The following is a 15,088-nucleotide window of genomic DNA, read 5'->3' as shown; positions in this document are numbered from 1 at the left end:
TCATCTGTCAATGGACACTTGGGTGTTTTCCATAGCTTGCCTATTGTGATGAATGCTGCAATGAACATATAGGAGTACAGATATCATTTCAAGATCCCAATTTCAATTCTTTTGGATCTATACACAGAAGCAGGAGTGCTGGACCATATAGTAATTCTATTTTTAATATTTTGAGGAAAACACTGTTTTCCATAGGTGCTGCACTGTTTTACATTCCCAGAAGCAAAGTACAGGATTCCAATTTCTTTACATCCTCACCAATCTTCACTACTTTATCTTTACTACATACTAATAGATAAGAGGTGATATCTCATTCTACTTTGATTTACATTTCCCTGATAATTAATGATGCTTGGCATCTCTTCATATAACGGTTGGCCATTTGTACGTTTTGTTTGGAAAAATGTCTGTTCAAGTCCATTGCCCATTTGTAAATGGAGTTATTTGTTGTTGTATTTGTAGTTTGTTATTTGTTGTTGTAGGAGTATCTTGTATGTTTTGGAAGTTAACTCCTTATCAGGTATATGATCGGCAAATATTTTCTCACATTCTGTAGGTTGACTTTTTATTTTGTTTATTGTTTTCTTTGTTGTGCAGAAGCTATTTAGTTTGGTGTAGTCCCACTTGTCTCTCTTTGTTTTTGTAGCCTGGTCCTTTGGTGTCACATCCAACAATGACTGGAAAGACCTAAGCCAAGAGGCCTTTGCTCTATGTTTTCTTCTAGGATTTTTACATTTTCTGGTGTTATGTTTAAGTCTTTAATACATTTTGAGTTAATTTTTTTGTGTATGGTGTAAATAAGATTCCAATTACATTCTTTTGTATGTAGATATCCAGTTTTTACATCGTTTGTTGAAGAGAATATCCTTTCCCCATTGTGAATTCTTGGCACACTTGTCAAAGATCAGTTGACCATGTAAGCATGGGTTTATTTCTTTTTGATGCTATTGTTCTATGCTCTGTTCCATTGGTCTATATGACTGCCTTCATGCAGGTACCATATTGTTTTAATTACTGTAGCTTTGTAAAATCTTTTGTAATCAGAAAGTATGATGCCTCTAACTTTGTTCTTCTTTCTCAGTAATGCTTTGGCTATTCAGCATCTTTTGTAATTTCATATGATTTTTAGGATTTTTTTTTTATTTTTGTAAAAAGTGCCACTGGGATTTTGATGTGGATAGCATTGAATCTATAGGTCACTTTGGGTAGTATGAACATTTTAATATAAAGTCTTCTAATCTATAAACACAGAATGTCTTTCCATTTGTTTATCTCTTTAATTTCTTTCATGGATGTTTTACAGTTTTCAGTGTACAACTCTTCATTTCCTTGGTTAAATTTATTACTAAGTATTTTTTCTTGATGCTATTGTACATGTAAATGGGATTGTTTTCTTAATTTTTCGATTTTTTTGTTGTTGGTGTATAGAAATGCAACTGATTTTTGCATATCAGTTTTGTACCCTACAACTTCACTGAATTTGTTTATTAGTTCTAACAGTTTTTTTGTGTCTGTGCAATCTTAGGGTTTTCTACATCTAGGATTATGGTGTCTGCAATAAAGATAATTTTACTTCATCCTTTCTGATTTTAATTAATTTATTCCTTTTTCTTGCCTAACTGTTCTGGCTAGAACTTCCTGTACGATCTTGAATAGAAGTAAGAGCAGGCATCCTTTCTTGTTTCCAATCTTAGAGAAAAAGCTCAATTTTTCACAATTGAGCATGGTATTAGCTGTGAACTTGTCACATATGGTCTGTATTATATTGAAGTACATTGCTTTTATATCTAGTGTTCTTTTTTTTTCATGAAAGTGTGTTGAATTTTCCTAAATAATATTTTTATAATATTTGAGATAATTGTGTGATTTTCTTTTTGTTAATGTAAATTAATTTATCACATTTGTTGATCTCTGTATATTGAAACACTCTTGAGTCTCAAGGATCATGATGTGTGATGATCTTTTTAATGTACTGTTGAATTTGTCTTGCTATTATTATGTTGAAGATTTTTGCATCTATGTTCATCACGTATATTAGCCTATAATTTTCTCTTCTATTGTTATGGTTTTGTCTAGCTTTGGTAGCATGGTGATGCTGTCCTCGTAAAGTGAGTTCAAAAGTGCCCCCTCCTCTTCAGTATTTTAGAAATTTGAGAAAGTTGGACATTAATCCAAGTTTAAATGTTTGGTAGAATTCACTAGTAAAGCCATCTGGTCCTGGTCTTTTCTTTGTTGGAAGGTCTTTGTTACTGATTAAATCTCCTTACTTATTATTAGTCTGTTCATGCTTTCTTTTTCTTCATGATTTATTCTTGGTGGGTTGTATGTATCTAACAACATATCCATTTCCTCTAGGATATCCAGTTTATTGGTGAATAATTGTTCATAGTAGTCTCTTATGATCCTTTATATTGATGTGGCATCAGTTACAATGTCTCCTTTTTCATAGCTGATTTTATTAATTTGAGTCGTCTTTATATTATCTTGGTTAGCCTAGCTAAGGATTTGTCAATTTGGTTTCTAATTTTTAAAAAAAATCAACTCTTGGTTTCATTGATCTTTTCCTATTGTTTCTTATTTATTTCTGTTCTTATTTATTTCTGTTCTAATATATCTGTTTTTTATTTATTTCTGTTCTAATATTAATTATTTCCTTCCTTCTTCTAACTTTGGACTTAGTTTGCTCTTGTTTTGGTAAATAAAGTTTTGTTGGCATACAGCCATATTTATTTGTATGTGTTATTTTCTCTGGCTGTTTTTGTACTACAATGACATAATTGAACAGCTGTTGCTGAGACCACATGGCTCACAAAGCTGGATATATTTACTACCTTGCCATTTATAGAAAGGGGTCGCTAACTCCTGACTTATAGCATTGTGACAAAACAAGGCTTTAGATGCAACAAATCAATGTAAACAATATGTAGGACAAGACATAAAAGAGCTATCCAGATTTAGATGTTAAGAAACTTTATCCATCTTAGAGGTTGTGATAGACTAAATAATCTTCCCTCACAAAGACGTCCATATCTTATCTCCAAATTTGTGAATATATTACATTACATTTTAAAAGGGACTTTGTAGATATGATTAAGTTAAAGATATTGAGAGGGGGGATAACCTAAGATTTCTGGTTGGGCCCAATCTAATGACAACGGTCCTTATAGGAGGGAGGCAGAAGGGCCACAGTAAGAAGCAGGGAAGGAGATGAGCTGATGGAAACAAAAGATAGACACACACACACAGAGAAATGGAAGCTGTTATACTGCTGAATTTGGAGACAGAGGAAGGAGCCATGCACTAAGGAAAGCAGGTGCTTTCTTTAGAGGCCGAAAAAGGCGATGATACACAATCTCCCCTTAGAGTTTACAGAAGGAATCAGCCCAAACGACACCTGGATTTTAGCCCACAAGATTCATTTTGAACTTCTCACATCCATACTGTAAGATAATCAATTCATGTGCTTTAACCCACTAAGTTCAGAATGATTTGTTGTAGCAGCAATAGGAAACAAATCCTGTAGTAACTATTTTGATTCTGGAATCAGAGAGCCAGAACTTATATCTTGACTCCGTTATTTACTACATAGGATACTTGGGCAGATTATTTAATTTCTCTAAACCAATATCCTTATTTCTAATTTGAAACTAATAATAGTACTATTCCATTAAGTTGTTTGGGGTATTCAGTAAGATACAATACATGTGAAGCACTTGGCGTAATCTCTGGCATGTAGTAATTGTTCAATAAATGAAAAGGATCAGCAGAAGGTGCAGCAGCAGCCTCAGGTTTTCTCATCTAAAATCTGAACAAGGTCATGTTTTTATTATAAAGTTCCATATGTATAAATTATTATGATCATGGGGCAGTGGTTGTTCAAACTTTTTCAAAGGGTGGGACACCTGGTAATCATCATTCATATTGTGTGCTTTATTCCCATACTTAATCCGGATATAGTTTCTGCCAATTTCTCTTCTTCAACATTTATTATCTGGGTTACAAAGAACGTCTAATCTAGTCTCCCTAGTTGTCTCCTCTATTCACAGTGGTCTTATGAAATGCAAAGCTGATCTCATCACCCCTCTAATTAAAATTCCACACTCCTTAGAATGACCAACAGCTCTTCAAGATCTGGGTCCAGCCCACCCTTCCAAGCTCATCTCTTCCCGACAATGCTCTCCCCATCCTTTGAAGCATAAGCACTGGCTGTCTGGAAAAAATTTTTTTATCTGAAGTCCTCAATTATTCTCAGCTTTCTCAACAAATGTTTGCAGTAGCTTTGCTCACCTGACACACTGACACATCAGCAGATTCCTCATTCCCAAGGAATTACCTATGTGCATCTGTGGCACCAGCATTCCCTCTGTCAATTATCCCAGAATATTACTCATTTATTCATCTGGCATATTAGGTGTCTAGTATACGCAAGTAATAACCTTAGTTCATGCCTAGTTACTGCATAAACTCCTATCCTCTGGAAATAGTAGAGCATCAGAAATATCAACTTACTTATTTACCTTCCATCTCCCAGTCCTCTCTGTGACTGGAGTTGAATATAACCACAATTAAAGCACAATAAAGGTTCAGAGACTTATAATTCCCAGTTATACAAGGTGATCATCATTTCTTAGTTTACTAGGTGCTTTTAAAAGCACTTAACTTATCTCTAAGCACAGAGTTGGTTCATGAATATCTAATTTATAAATATATAATTAAATGGATGGTCACAAAACACCCCCTGAGACCTGAGCTGTCCATTTTAGATGTCTCTCTTTTTTCTGTAGCCTATCCTTGTAGGAAAAGAGACACCTTTAAGAAACCATGGTCCTTCCAAAATTTTAAGTTTTCAGATACCATTCAGTCATGCAATAAAGACCTCCCTGTAGCAAGCATTCAATTAACATACCTGAGCTCCTCCACTCTAGGAGATACATATACCTCGGACACTCAGCTCCTCCAGAAAATACTTCATCAGCTTTTCTGAAAAGCTACCTGCTGCTCAGCAATGGTTTTGTTTTTTTTTCCCCTCTTGTTGTCTTGTTATGTTGCAGGAAAAACCCAGCTGTATATTTACAAGATGAATTGTTTAAAGATAATGCCTACAGAAACTCTTTAAAAAGATATTCTAATGGCTATCAACAAAACCAGTATTTCCATTATATTGCTAATATCACACAACAGATTCCTAGCAAACATATTTTGGCCATGTACAAATAAAGCTGGAATAAGGAAAAATCTGTAGAACAATATTTTCTTTTTCTTATTAACAAGAACCTTTGAATGCACTAATTTTGTAACATACTGATTTAACATTAGTCTCAAACTGGAGTCTTTATGAAGCACAAAAGAGGAACAAAATGCAATTCTGTGACCTCACACATGTCATCCTTTTAAAATCATAGGGCAATGGGAGAGGCCTCAAAGAAGAAACCAGAAAAATGAAACCATATGCAAACTGCATCACCTCTGTGTAAGTCATCCATTTTCCAGTGTTCTTACGTTTGCTTTGTTACTAGCTTCATTTAGATTGCAGAACCACTGGGTGGAGGCCACATCTGTCTCAGTGGATAGTTCTTCATACATTATAAGTACTTAGGAAACATTTTCCCATAGTAATGACTCAAGAAAACAAAACACAAGCAGTGCATTCTGTTGCACTATGCTTCTACTTATTAGTTCTCTCCAAAATGTAGACTATTATTTTGCAACCTCTGCCTGTTGACCTATTTAATGTATATTCCTAGACAAGTAGTTATTTCACACCATTCTGAAATATACCCTGGGCCAGCTCTTTGGGTGCAGTTGAGTGTCACAGGACTTTTACCTTAACTCTTCTCGATACTTTCTCAAAGTTGAATATACTTCTGTTTCAGGTACGGTCTTAGTTCTTCAGAGTCTTTTCAGGTTCTTAGGTCATTTTGTGTCAAAAATCATTTCTATTTCACATATGTTCTATTCCCACACTTGTGGATAATGCAATTTTATAGACTTCTTTAAAGAAGCTCACGTTTCATTACCTGACTCACAAAGCTTTGTGGGAATTGTAGCTTCGAAGTCTGTACCCAAAGCTTGACACTGTTATCTTGGCTTGTCCTATTCATATGGTTCAATGAAACTTTAGTTCCTACAACATCTCCTGACATTTCTAAGTTGGTTTGTGTACCTTACTTTTTTTCTTGTTATAATTAAATGGAATATTTGAACAATGGCCCTCCTGTATTACTTAATTTTCATAAAAAAGATTAAAATATACAAGATCTTAGAAGTTACTCAAGAAATATTTTAACTTTAAAATATTGCACGTGATTTGTTTGGTTTTTTTTAAATATCTCACTTCTCTGTCAAAATCCAGACAATGTTAGATGAATACAAAGGAAGACTCCACGAAGGAGACAACTTTTAATATGGTATCTGAAAGTTATCCAGCCTCAACATGATGTTGCTGTAGGAGACGAGGATGAGTGTGGGAGTGAAGGGCTGAGGTAAGCAAGGCAGTCAGATATTCTAATATGAGCAAATCTTTTAAGGAAAGATAGCAGGAAATATTCAAAGAAAAAAAAAGCATAGGATGCATGAGGGGGGTCATTAGGGGTAAGACCAGAAAGACAGGTTTAATTTAAAATCTAGTGGTAAGGTGTGTGGAGAGACACAAGCAGGATGGTCCAGTGAATAAATTTGAAGCTCACATGTGTTTCAAGGAGCTGGCAGAGTCCAAGCACTCCCCTACGTCAGTGGGAGAGGCTGTACCTAAGCTCAGCGGCCTATGAGCCTGCATGTACTCCCGTCCCCAAGCAGCTTGCATTGTCAAGCATCTCTCTGAAAAGTTGGTATAGACACTTATATTGAACTTTGATTCTTACCTCTCCCAAAGGTGTTCTCTCACACATGCACTAGCAGGAGGCTGCACAGCAGAGAGACCATTACCCACACCTGCAACACAAACCCATATTGTGTGCAGAAGCACCCTCTGCTTCAAGCATCTCTCTGTGGGATAACTACGCCAGAGAACTATTGTTTTCTCTCACTTAACCATGCTATATGCTTCTCTATTCAAGCCTATTCTTTGTATTCATTCCCCTACATCATTATGGAATTCTCCCTAACTCGCTTCTCTATGGTTGCTGGTTATTTCTAATCACTATAAATCACAGTTAATTTTTGAACAGTGAAATTTCATTACAGAGGCATGCACTTTCCTGAAAGGAGTATGCACGAGAAAGAAGCAGCTAGAGGCAAGAAGATAATTTAGGAAGTGGGTCAGATTGAAAGCTCTTAGAAGTCCTAAACTTTGAAAATATTATGGTATTAACACCTCAACTGTTTATCACAATTAAATCATTGCTTAACTGTGAAGAATGAAATGTGTAGCGAAACTTCAATATATTTTTCTAGGTTTTCTGATAGAAAAACCCTGGAAAGGTTCATCAAAGCTCAACTTTCTTCATTTTGATGATATGTCTGTTTGTCAGTATTCTAAGGATATGCTTGATTCTCCATTGGTTAATCTACCCTGGGTTTGGGGTTAGTGTTTTCTAGATGAAAAGTAATAAAAATATTAAATATGGCAGTGGCAGTGAGCATGAAATAGAAGACAGAACTGAAGGGTGTGGGAGTGAAATTGACCTTAGAATGGAATTAATTGGTAAATTTAGAAGGGCAAGGAAGAGAATTAATCATGACTCTGGTTTTGAAAGTGGATGACTGGGAATCAATAACAATGCTGTAAAGGCATTATCAGAGAAGCGATAAATATGAGGAGAAAGGACAGAGGAGGAGGAAGAGGAGTAGAAACAGAAGGGAAAAAATAACAATAATATTATTATTTCAGTTAATGGTAATTGAGCACTTACAAAGTGCCAAAAACACTTCTAAGTATCTTATTTGCATTTCCTCAGATGTCTTGGCATGTGATTCCTCACAGGAGAACTAGACTGCTTTACGTGAACATATTTATGGCTGAACATATGTTCTTTGCATCTTACTTGTACATATATATGGGATTTTGCACAAATGTATGGCTATATTTCTCTCCTAAAACACAGTGATATTTAAACTCTTTAGGAGCCCAAGTCAACTACTCCAGACACATGAAATATAACTCTTATCCCTGAGGAGTTTCTACGATATGGGTTAAAATAGAAGATGCGAAAACCCACTGCTATGACCAGCAGCAATCTTTCCTCAGTATCTGGCTTCAAAGGAGTCAGTATTAGGTAGCATCTGTGTAAAATAATTGGGTTCATCAGTGTGTTTGGAGCTGGACCTCCTATGCCACTGTGTGTAGAGTTCCCCCTCATGATTTTTATCTGTTGCCTCAACTATAACCGATCTTAATGTAAAGGACTTCCAGTGGTTTCTGATCATTCCCAAGTGCTTTTCGTGTTTGTTTGTTTTGTTGTTTCCTAGTAAAAAAACTCAGTACCATGCACACATTTGCACATAGTATTCTGTGGCAACTCAACAGAACAATCCTTCTCTCTTGATTCTTCCACTGTTGAAATTAGAAAAGCTGAAGATATGTACCCCCCACACTTAATATCATTAACTCATTTCTGAAAAATATGATATTTTGGGCAAGAAACAATAAACAAGACCCATTTAAACCTATTATTTTAAATGGAAAAATTACAATATATTACATGTGAATACCCCAATCAATTTCCTAAAACATAAGTAAAACACACACACATAAAATACCTACCTATCTACAACTAACAAACTAACATGTTATAAAATATTACTTACTAGTCTTTAAACAAAAAGCCATTATTAAGAACAATGTACAGAAACATGATATTTATAATATAGCATGACAGATACACAGCAGTAAACAAATTGGTTGAAAAATGGCAACAAAATTTTCATCAAAAAGCAAGGCAATTTCTTATAATGACAATATTCAACAAGTCAGGTAGAGACTTAAAAAAGAAATTTGAGAAGGGAGGCAGAGGCGAGTTCAAAAGTCACTATGTGTCATTACTTGTGGAAGAGGATGGTACTAACCAACAGGTAAGAAAAGGCCAATTTCAGGTGTGTGGTCCTGTTTCACTATATAACAGAATGGACTAAAACAGCCTTGCTCAACATCGATATAACTAACTATTAATAGTAAAAATACAGTCTGCAAGTTGTGGAGAGCCTTTCTTCCAATCTGTACTGTGCAAAATGAGAAAAGAGCTCTTCTCTGACCATACTGGTCTCTTGACATGCTCCTTGCTTATTCTAATAGAGTCTTTTAAAAAGGCAGCGGCACCACTTCAGTGCCAAAATAACTCAGTGTTCCTGAGACCAGTGCTTCACTAATCAGGACTGACCCACCAACTCTGGCATTCGTGAATTCTTACATCAGAGATCTGGAGCTTCTTTGCCAGGACCCATGCCAATCTCAGGACCTACAAACTTTCATCCCCTCCCCACTATTAGGGAAAATTTTCCAAACCTCTTTTTGGTATGACTTTTTCCACCTTCCATCATGTTCACACCTCCCTCCTCTTCCTTTTACCCAGTAGAATACCACATAACCTCACATCTGTATGTCTTAAAAAACACAGTACCTGTTCCTCCTTCCTATAGCTGAGAGTGGAGTCAAGAAAGGGTGTTGTCCTTTGGTTTGTTTCCTTTCTAACTCATTCTCTACCAGTTAGTCTACAGATTATATTATGGGCAGACATATTTTCAAATAGTAAATAATGTCGTCTTCTTATCTTATAAGCTTCAGTGACTCTCCATTAGAATCAAGACCAATATACTAAATAGGACCCATAAATCCAGGAGTGTCTGCCCCCAAACCTCACCTTCCCCTTTCTCTCTTAGTTCCAGCGAATCTGGCTAGTTTCCTGATCCACACAGCACCAAGGTTTGGCACATGATGGTCTGTCCACTTCTCTTCACCCCTCTCTAACTTCTTCCTACCAATGACTCAATTTTCCTACTTAATGCCCATTCATCCTTCAGATCTCAGCTTAAACGATACTTTGTTAGGAAAATTCCCTACTGTTCCGCCTTGAAGGCTTTATTAAATCACTTTGTTAAACACTAATCATTCCCCTCCCTGTACTTAATAGCACTTATAATAGCTTATGGTATAATAATATGTGGATGATTCTTATTTTAGTCTGTCTTTCCTATCAATCCACAAACTCCATGAGACTGAAGAATTACATCTGTTTACTTTCCCTTGATTTTTCAGTATCTAGCACGTATCCGGTACATAACAACTTGTCTAATTAATAATAAATGAAGTAGTAGTACCAGTGTGGCTCACAGAATATTCCCTGTAATAGTAAAGTCTGACCTTGCTTCTGTGTTCCACATTTTTCTTCTCTGCCTGAGATCTTCACTTCTAGCTTCAGGGTCCATAGTACGAAGACTTGTTCTTTGAGCACATAAACACTCAAAATAGATATTTTGAAAACAATCCTTTATTTGTTAAGCCCTCCACTACCGATGTAATAACTATGCATACCTATGTGATTGTTGCATTGTTCTAAATTGAGTATTTTGTGTCTATCATTTCTCTCCTGGTCTGTCTGTAGGGAAAAAAAAAAGTTATTTTCTGCTCCAGTGATGTGGTCTCTCCACCTAAGTGTGGAAGGGATTGTAAAGACCCTCTGGTGGGAAGAGTCTGTTCTGGCTTGGAAACTGAAGGAGGCACAGATTCTACATTTGGGCAATAAGCATGACACTTTGTCGCATCATTAAAATTTCCCAAGGCAACGGTAGCTGGGAGACTTTCTGTTTAATCACTTTATACTCAATAAAGTGTGGATTACACAATATTTTTATAATGCCATGGTAACCTAATGAGTCATCCTCCATTACAGGCAAGAATACTTGTGTCCCTGATCAGGGCACAGTGTCATCATGGCCAGGATGGAGGCAAACTAACAGATTCTTACTGACTTTCCTGTTTTTTAGACTTTATGATAACCACCCACAACATTTGCCCAAGTCGCTGGAGCAGCAAACTTAATCCTTGCAAAATACTACCATTCTGTGCTGTAATTTTCACATTTTTGAAACTGTTTTAAACTGATTGCACATAAGGAGACCAGGACTCTGATGACATTCTGAAAGTTCTTAATCTTATCAATCAAATATTTCCAAATTATGCTAAAAAAATGGGTGACTTCTGGGGAATTTTCCTGCATGTGATGATGAGATTATCTGTGATCACAGAGATGCCCTTTCCTTGACATGGATTTCTTATTGACTTCCTGGTCTGTTGCCAGTCATCTCTTGTTCTGAAATGTGGCCTTTTCCACAAATAATATCTTCATTCCCTGTTTCACTGAGAGCAGTAAACAGTAGATTTTACCACATTATCTGCTATCAATTGATGTTTTTGATATACTAATCCATTCAATCTCAGGTTAATTTGTTCTCTATCATGTATTAACATCCTGCTTTATGGTCTGTCTGTCTGTCTACCAGTTTGATGGAAATACCAATGAAGACATAATTATTTATTTTAAAATGTCAAAATATAATTGAGAATAGGCAAGTAAGACAGCATAATACATAATTTAGCACTCAATTTGCTAGAACAATAGAGAGTACTAGAGAACTTCAGAAAAAAGGGAAGCTCAATGAGATTTGAAGACAGAGAAGATTTGCAGGAGGATAAATGAGCCTTAACTGAGTCTTAAAAGGGATCCAGAGCATGAGATTTACCTAAGGAGTGAAGAAAGGAGTAGTGAACAATCCAACATAAATTACGTGAATACAAGGACAAAGAGACAAAGAGAAAAGTATGATCACGGGATGAGATGGAATAAGTGGAACATATGATAACCATTATGGGGATTGAATTTGCAAATACACCATTTGGCTAAATTTTACTATAAAGCAGAATATTGAAGGCCAATTCCATTAACACGTTGTGTGTGCTAGCATAGGAAGAAATGGACAGTGAAAACAAGCCAGAAAAATGTGCTTTTAAATCCTAGGTCCACTACTTCCTGGCTGTGGAACCTTAGGTAATTACATAACTTCTTTAAGTATCAGTTGTCTTATTTGTAAAAAGTAGGGGGATGGTGTCTGCCTCATGAGTTTGTTGTGATTCTTATAAAAAGACAATGCATGTAAAGGACTTAAACATTCATTATCCCACTGATGAATTCTATGCACTGAGAATAGTGCATAGTGTCTGGCATATATTAAGTCCCCAATATGTTTTTATTACTTGAATGAATTATATTTTCGAAAAAATTCCCAAATCTCTCAGCCTTTCATTCATTAAGACATATTTGTTCAAAGAAACCATCTTTTATCTACTAATATCTACTACATCTTTTATTTACCAATAAAATAAGCACAAATTCAAAAAATGTTAGTTAATAGTGTCAACTTTATATATAAGCCACACATGTTGAACAAACAAGAATAAATAGAGTAAACAACAAAATCAGCTATGAAATAAGAATTTGTGATTATGTATGCTACTAGGCACTAACTGTAGCTCTAACATATATACCTGCTAAACTCTGTCATTACAGAGGTACCTGAGAACTCAGAACTGTCCCCACATCTGTAACCCCACCCCCCAACACACACACACACATATACTAAAACTTTTGCAAATAAATTTAATTATAATATAATATTAACATTTCTAAATGGTTCTTCAATTCCTACGATTAGTTCATACTTTTAAATACGATGGCCAAGTTAATTCTTCTTGAATAGTAAACTAAAACTATATTTTAGCAATATATTTTTCCAATATGGATTTAAAATATTCAAAGAAATAAATGAAATGTGGAAAGTATATCACCCTGCTTTCACTTACATTACCTAAAAATGGTAAAATGGTAGTCTACCTTTCACATATTTATGCGACAAATTGATGAAGAAATCTGGTAGCTAAATCAGCTTCCTGCATTTCAAATATCAGTGCAAAGAGGGCCAGATGGTGAATTGAAAATCTGCATGAGTATTGACTTTTAATAAAATCACTTACATGCTCTTCATGGCCACAATTAGTATAGTTTCTCTGCTCTCCTCCCTTGATGCTAGGACCGTGTTTGACTGACATCTTATGTCAATAAAACAGCTTGAAGTTCACATGCGAACACATTCATAGCAAGCAACCTCCACAGTTATTTAGGAAGGTTTCTTAAGGCAAAGACCTTGGTGGAGGCAGGATGTTTATTTCTAAATTGAAAAGTCCTCTTGATATTAAATTTTGAGGAAAAAATATTTGCTAACCCTATAAAATTGAATTACCGTAAAGCAGGGGAAGTGGTTCTGCATACTTCATACATAAAAAGGAAATATTTGGTATCCGTTTCATTTTTTTCCTGTGTCAGAGACCTTGCACATATATGAATGGAGAAAAAGCACTACCTTAGTGCAATACCATTCCAATAGTGTGCTTCACATTCTTCCTGGACCCCATTTCTCAGTGCTCTGAAAAAATAGAAAGATTGCACGGGACATAGAACAGCAGTACTCAGACTTTACACTTCATGAAAACCTCATCTGAACAGCTGCTGTTCAGAGCTGTTGGAAAAAGATGGACATCTGCTATACAGATATCTTGCTTTAACCAATATTTGTTTGTTTGTTTAATTGTAAGTAACATGGATTGGGATATCCATCTGTCCGTGTTCTTGGTGTGAATATGAACACTGTAGCTTTCAACCTTTTCTTCTCCAATATTTACTCTCAAAAATGCAAAATGAGAGAGAGTTGAAACACCAGAAGTAGATCTTATATACCATGGAGAAGAGTAAGGAAACCTACATTTAATGTGGGAGATGATTTTCATTGATAATGGCATTGAAACTCATCAAATCTTCTCAACTCCAAGACATGAAGTATTTTATAAATGTCAGGTACCATCAGTATAATCCTGTCTCTAGTGGAATTTTCAGACTTACTGCAAGTGGCTTTTTTGTTTTGTTTTGTTTTTTATATCGACCCCATCCACGAATCAATTCTTTGTACAACCTTTTCTTGCACCTACATCATTAGCAGGTAAGCCCAACAATCTTGTAGGCACTTCATAGAGAGGATTAAATAACCCTAACCAATGTTTTCTAAGGATGCTCAATATGGATTAGTATCCTATCAAATCTACATTAGAATATTTTGTATTAGAACCATGTTTCCCCGAAAATAAGACCTAGCTGGACAATCAGCTCTAATGCTGGGTCTAATATTATATTATATAAGACCCAGTATTGTATTGTATTATATTACATTACATTACATTACATTACATTACATTACATTACATTACATTATATTATATTATATTATATTATATTATATTAGACCCGGGTCTAATATTATAGTAGACCCGGTCTTATATAATTTTTGCTCCAAAAGACACATTGGAGCTGATTGTCTGGCTAGGTCTTATTTTTGAGGAAACATGGAACTATAATGGAACAATCAAATGAATGTTATGACAACAGCTACCATACAATCAGAGAAGGCATTCACTCCAGTGGGAAAAGTCTTTAAAAACTTCATAGAAAAAGTGAAATGTGAGCTAGACTTAGAAGGCCAGATTGAAAAAGACAAAGAAAAAGAGAAGTAGTACATTCAGCGCAGGTGGCAGAGCAAAAGTCATGTGAGACAGAAAAAAAAAAAAAAAATATATATATATACACATATATATATGTATATACATATATACATATGTATATATACATACATATATACATGTATATGTATATATACATATACATATAATACAGTCATTGAAAACTGTATTGGGTGCCTATTATTAATCCCCAGCACCTTCCCAGGCACAGGGAGAATGGAAACAGAAAATATTCCCTTAGTCAAACTTGTTTAATTAGCTTTAACGAAAAGATGTTCTATCTATTTACAGATTTATACAGCTAAAATGATTGGTATAAATGCTGGGTGATGTGGTCTATCCCACTATCCCAGGAAACTTTGTGAAGCTGAATTTTAGCTTGACCTTTTTTAAAAAAAAAATTGGATTTTGATGGGTAGAGAAAAAGGAGGACAGTAATTTTAAATTGAGAAAATATATGTAGGAAAAAAGGTACTAGGTAGTATATGGCACATGGGCCCAGGTAATATGTATAGATGTTAAGATCATGGGCTC

The sequence above is a fragment of the Rhinolophus hipposideros genome (genome assembly GCF_964194185.1).
Source record: "Rhinolophus hipposideros genome assembly, chromosome: 13".
Classification (NCBI taxonomy): Eukaryota; Metazoa; Chordata; class Mammalia; order Chiroptera; family Rhinolophidae; genus Rhinolophus; species Rhinolophus hipposideros.
This window is presented reverse-complemented; position numbering follows the sequence as displayed.